We start from the raw sequence: 6,535 nt of genomic DNA, 5'->3' as shown, positions 1-6,535 counted from the left end.
ATTGTCAAAATACCACATTCTAGAGTTGACAGAGTGTTAGGCCGGTACCTTTCAAGAGTCAAGCAAAGAAAGTCCTTGGGATGTTGAGATGGGGGAAGGAAGAATATGACAGCTGGATCTTGGTCTAACTGGGGCACTTATGAGACAAGTGATAGAATTAATAAATAACATTTACAGGTTAATTAACAGAGTTGACCAGGCTTGGGGGTTGTCTTAGTCACAAAACATCATGACCAAGAAGCAAGTTGGGGAGGAAAGACTTTATTCAACTTATATTTCCACATTGCTGTTCATTACCAAAGGAAGTCAGGACAGGAACTCAAACAGGGCAGGAACCTGGAGGCAAGAGCTGATGTAGAGGCCATGGAGGAGTGCTGCTTACTGGCTTGCTTCCCCTGGCTTGCTCAGATTGCTTTCTTATAGAAACCAGGACCACCAGCCCAGGGATGGCACCACCTACAATGGTCTGGGCCCTCCACCACTGATCACTAATTGAGAAAATGCCTTACAGCTGGATCTCATGGAGGCCTTTCCTCAAGGGAGGCTCCTCTTTCTGTGACAACTCCAGCTTGTGTCAAGTTCACACACAAAACCAGCCAGCACAGGAGTGAAGCTTACTGGCAGAACATATGCCCAGCATGGGTGAGAGCCTGGGTTCCATCCCCAACACTGTGAAACAGATAAACAGCATACCGTCAAAGCTAGCTTCCTGCTTGTGATCACAGCACCAGTTGGTAAGATATTAACAGCATGTGAAATCAGGTGAAGAATCTTTGTGGACTATGTGCTGTTTTTTTGTTTGTAACAGTTCTACCGTAAAACATCCTAATACAAAGTTCAAAACATAAAAAAAAAAAAAAATTCTAACAAGGTCTCAACCTTATTTTTCTATCCCTCCCCTCAAAACCCCACTCAAATTTGACCATTTTCTTAGTCATGACCAAAAAAGCAAGTCGAGGAGGAAAGGGGTTATTTCAGCTTGCAATTGTGGTCTACCGTGAAGTGGGGTGAGGTTATCTGGAAATGCCTTTCCAGCTGAAGAGGAAAGGACCAGGACCTGGGGGAGATAAATGGATATTAGGCAAGGTCTGAGACACTAGGGGCAGTCTACATCCACCCATAGCAACCAGATGGGGAGCCAGTTGAATAAATTCACCAGTTTAACTCTGCTTTATCAGACCCAATGCCCCGACCCTTTAATGCAGTTCCTCACACTGTGGTGACCCCCTGCCATACAATTATCATCATTGCTACTCCACAGCCGTAAATCTGCCCCTTCTGAATTACAGTGTAAACATCTGTGTTTCCTGGAGGTCTTGTGAGGCCCAGGGAAAGGACTGAAAACCCGCTGCCTTAGACCTTCCAAGCCCTTGCTAGGGCCTTCCATTGACCAATCAGAAGTGTGATGTCGGTTTAACCATGTCTGCCTCAGGGCCTACTGTGTGCAGATCAGGCCGGAGAGTGTATGTGGAGGAACCAAGGAAAGTACCATCCACCTTCTCACTTTATAAATAGGAACGAGCATCTAAGACGTGAAATTTATCCCAAGATCGCAACAAAAAGAGCAGTTTGGTAGAGTCGCCACTCACTGGTTTGCTTGTGGGAAGACCTAGGTCCTTGTCCCCACCAGGCCACTAACAGGGCTTTAATTCCCATACTAGTTAATGGGGGTGGGCTAAAGCAATGGCCTTCAAACTGGTGTTCACTTACTTCTGGGTAGATATGAGTTACTTAAAAAAAAAGAAAAAGCCTTTGTTAGTGTGTATTGTAGAAAGCAGAGTTTCATAATGATTTTATTTTAAAGATTTATTTATTCTATGTAGTGTGAGTACATTGTTGCTGTCTTCAGACACACCAGAAGAGGGCATTGGATCCCATTACAGATGGTTGTGGGCCACCATGTAGTTGCTGGGAACTGAACTCAGGACCTCTGGAAGAGCAGTCAGTGCTCTTAACCATAGATCCATCTCTCCAGCCCGATAATGATGTTTTTGTGTAAGCATGTCATGGACTTTGATCGTATTTATTCTCCATTGTCCCCCCTCCTCTCCCTCCTCCTCTCAGGTAGTTCCCCTCTCCTATATTATGTCATATTTAGTCTTCACACGTGCACACATGCCCACACATGCACACACACACAGAGTCACGCACAGCACTCAGGTTCCACAGAGGAGAGAGCAGGTGTAGCATTTCTCTTTCTTGGCCTGGAACATCTCACTAACATGGCTCTCTCCAGTTCTATTTATTGTCCTGTAAACGATATGATTTCTTTCCTTCCTGTGGCTGGATCAAACTCCATTGTGTGTAGATATAGCACACTTTATCCACTCATCTGATGCATACGTATTGATGCGGCGTCTAAGGGTGTGTGAGGATGGGTTTGTTTTAAGTGGACTTTCAGACACAGCTTCTTCACCTGTGTTCTCTCTTTAGAACCAGTGTGCTCTCTCTCCCTTCAAAATGGCCCTTCTCCCACATGACCAAAGGAAGCTTGCTTCTCATTCATTTTCTATAATCTGGAGTATGAAATTTTGGTGGCACCAACTGATGATATTTGGAAAATGCATAGTCTTTTGGATTACTGTGACAGCACATGGGGGGTGGGGTGGGGTTGGGGAGGTCCTAAGAATTATTGAGAAGAGCCATGGTCACTTATGGGGGATGCACACTGTGCACAGTTGTTCTGAGAAGACTGTGAGTTTCATAATGGATTGCTTCACATTTGGACTTGAGAGTGGGTCACGGTCCTCCCAGGAGGAAAGCCAATCCTGGTCTGCTTCAGATGAGCAATGGCGCGCTTCTGGGAACTGGTTATACGGCATACTGGGCTGACAGGCACACCACTGGTTATAATACACAATTATCTCAAACTCTTATGTGTGTGCCTTTGTTCTTGGACACGGTCTGTGTCTTCACACGGGAGTCAGTTCACAAAAGGTAGATAGAGTCAGAAGCTTCCAGAGCCAGGTGCAACTTCCCTTTGAACATGTCAAAACTAGGACCAGAGCGAGTCCCTGCTGCACTGTGGGAGCCTAGGACCAGAGCGCATCCTTGCTGCACTGTGGGAGCCTAGGACCAGAGAGCATCCTTGCTGCACTGTGGGGGGCCTTATGGTTTCTCCCACTCTGCTGTGTACCTGGAGAGCCGAGCACCCTCCATGATGCCAATGCTAAGGTTCGTAGCTTCCAAGTTACATTTGATTCCCAATGGTGGCCTTGCCTTCTTTATGGTTTTCCAAATAGTTTCTCCAATTCTTGAAAAATGCTGCTACCGTTTTGATAAAATAATGTGTTTTGTAAAAGTCAACAAGAAACCCGCAATGATCATTATTGACTGTCTCTGTGTGCATGTGTGTGTGGTTTGGTGTGTGTGTGTGTGTGTGTGTCTGAGGAGATCTCCTTACACACCAGGGATCTCCTCGTCCTCCTTCTCCTCTTCTTCCTCCTCCTCCTCCTTCACACAAATACTTACTTCTGTTTTCTAGTTTTTGAAAGGTAACAAATAAGAACAAACTGTACCTCTTATCGCAGTTACATGAATTCCATAGTTATGGATTTTTATTTAGTCTAGACAGAGCGATTAGATCTGGCTGCCTAAGAGTCTAAGAGGTTTCTTGCTTACTCCTCAAAGATGATATCTGAGTGTAGAGTGTGTATTCAGATGCAATTATCTTCTCTCTTTTGCTATCAGCAGCTCCCGTAGCATTGAGAGATGGTAAGAAAATACATTTCAGAATCTAAACGTTGAAATACTCAGGTCATTCGATTTTAAGTACAAAGTTCTGGTGTGTTAAAATTCTCTCTACAAAGAACCTGGCTAAAAAACTTTAAGCATCAGTTGTTCGGGTGGGGCGATGCATGCCACCAAGGTCCAAGACTTATTGGTAGACACAGAACCTCAAGTCTGCAAGGGAGGGGGCGGAGGTCAGTCCGGTTTTTATCTTAACATAAATACGACGAAGATGATCTAAGCCCTAGGGAGAAACACAGGAACCAATGGGAAAAAAAGAACAGGACCCCGTTAGGATTTTAGAAACAATTTCAACAAATTATCTAATAAAGGAAAAAGCCCTTTTCATGTAGAAAAAAGGATGGAGGTGGCGGCAACCTGCTGTGTCATTCAACAGTACACTGTGATCTGTGTGCTGCATATCTACCTGTCTTACTGTCCCATTAGAGTCCCACATCATCTCCCATTTCCTTCTCTCCTGAGCAATGCTTTGGTAAGCATCTTGTGCATCTTTCTTTTAAGGTTCTGCAAATATCCCTTTGGAGTCATGCAATTTGCCATTTTGGGTCATTTTGGTACTCCATTGGTACTCCGATGGCGGTTATAAGCACCTCTTTCGTGTACATAGTCACAAACCTTAGTGGGGTTCGTTGACATTCCCCATCCCCATCCCCATCCCCAGAGTTCATTCTTGGACCTGCTAAGGATCCATGAACCCTAAATTAAGAGCCTGTACTTTAGGGTGAATCCCCAAACATGTGAAATGCTGATCGCCATTAAGCTAGCTAGCATTAGTGGCTCACTCGTGCAGAGCACCAACACTCCGTTCCTCTGGTCACTCAGTCACTGCTCCATCCTCCAGGTTCTGGCCAATTCTAAGGGCTTAATGATAAATATTAAATAATCAGGTTATATAAACTTTGATTATCACTATCCAGAGGCTGAAAAGATGTGGGGCACCAAACATTGCCTTATAGCCTTTAAGAAAGTTTTATAAGTCGATACGACTTATTAGGTAAGGTGTTTCATAAGGGTTAAAAAAAAAAGGGAGGGGGAGGGTTAAGTATCTGACTCCACCTCACCTGCTAATTCAACAGATGCTGAGTAACAGCTGCGAGTCAGGCACTAGGAGCTCGAGCTACACAGAAGAGCGAGAGACCTCCCCCCCCCCCCCCCATTGCCAGGAACTCTAGGAGGGACTCGCTGTCCAGAGGAGATAGGGACACAAAGAAATCACTGTCAGCAGGCAGCGATCACAGGCCGCTGGAACCAGTATTGACAACAGAAAAACAGGAAACAGCAAGGGATTCAGGGTTGAGGTGGGGGCTGCAGGTGAGGTGGGAGGTGTGGGTGAGGTGCACGGCCACACCATCCCTGAGGCAACTTAGTACATCGGCCTCTTACACGGCCATCCATCCCCCACTTACTTCAATTCTTCTCTCCTCTCCACACTGTTCATTTTCTAGGAAGTCCTAAGACTAACTTGAAACTCAAGTTTTCTGGGATAGCTTGAAGGAATCTAGGAAGCTAATGCTCACCAGGAACCAACCAACCAACCAACCAACCAACCAACCAACCAACACCCGATCAAAAGAAAAGGCCCTCAGAATACGTGGGGCCACATACCGTAGTAGGCTGTTTAGTGATACTCAATTATGCAGGGTTAGAACCAAAACACCTCAGTGATGAATCACTCCAGCAACAGGTCACGTTTCCATATGTAAATAAGCAGATGGGCTGGTGTTCAGAAGTCTGTGTGTGTGTCAGAAATGTATGTATGGCTTTTCCGAGTAACCGCCAAGATGCCGAAGTGGAGCAGAAGAAGAAGCGGACCTTCCGCAAGTTCACCTACCGTGGCATAGACCTCGACCAACTAACTGCTCGACATGTCCTATGAGCAGCTGACGCAGCTGTACAGTGCCCGCAAGAGGCGGCACCTGAACCGTGGTCTTCGGCGAAAGCAGCACTCACTGCTCAAGCGCTTGAGAAAGGCCAAGAAGGAGGCGCCACCCATGGAGAAGCCCGAGGTGGTGAAGACGCACCTGAGGGACATGATCATCCTGCCCGAGATGGTGGGTAGCATGGTGGGCGTGTACAACGGCAAGACCTTCAACCAGGTGGAGATCAAACCAGAGATGATCGGCCACTACCTGGGCCAGTTCTCCATCACCTACAAACCTGTGAAGCACGGCCGGCCCGGGATTGGTGCCACCCACTCATCCCGATTCATCCCCCTCAAGTAGCCGAGGCCAATAAAGACTGGTTTTGGTCCCTGGAGAAAAAAAAAAAAAAAAAAAAGAAAGAAAGAAAAGAAATGTATGTATGTCAGAAGTGTGTGTGAGTGTGTGATTACTGTAATCATAAGGAAATAGATTATCCCAGGAACTTGCTATTGTGTCTGTTTCTATTATTTTTATTTTTATTATTATTATTATTATTATTATTATTATTATGTGTATGTGTGTGTTAATCTACAGTGTTTGGCTCAGCCTAGCCCAAAAGAGTTCAGTGTTTTTAGATCAGTCATTTCTTTCACCTGGGCCACAGTCCAAGGGTCTCCTCTGTAGCTTGTCCCCCTTTTGAAGTAGGTGAGTCTGCCCGCTCCGTCTTCCATCTGCTCCGTTGTCTCCCTCATCTTCCACCTGCTCTGCATTTTACTCTTTCCTCCCTGCCTGTCTCCCAAGTGTCTGCACTTCTCCCCTCTGTGTTGCTATCGACTGATGGGGACCTTTTTCTAGAACTCCGCATTTCTCCATATTTGTGATCATCTTTGATGTCCACCTTCCTGCATTGCTGACCCAGGCTC

The 6,535-nt window shown here is 45.8% G+C and overlaps 1 pseudogene; it reads left to right on the top strand.

Annotated features, from left to right (window-relative positions):
* The first annotated feature begins 5,491 nt into the window (after window positions 1–5,491).
* Window positions 5,492–6,035, top strand: Gm5781 (annotated as a pseudogene).
* Window positions 6,036–6,535: the final 500 nt, after the last annotated feature.

Source organism: Mus musculus, chromosome 10 (assembly GCF_000001635.26).
Source record: "Mus musculus strain C57BL/6J chromosome 10, GRCm38.p6 C57BL/6J".
Classification (NCBI taxonomy): domain Eukaryota; kingdom Metazoa; phylum Chordata; class Mammalia; order Rodentia; family Muridae; genus Mus; species Mus musculus.
The sequence above is the reverse complement of the archived record's forward strand: the minus strand, read 5'-3'. Positions and strand labels throughout refer to the sequence as shown.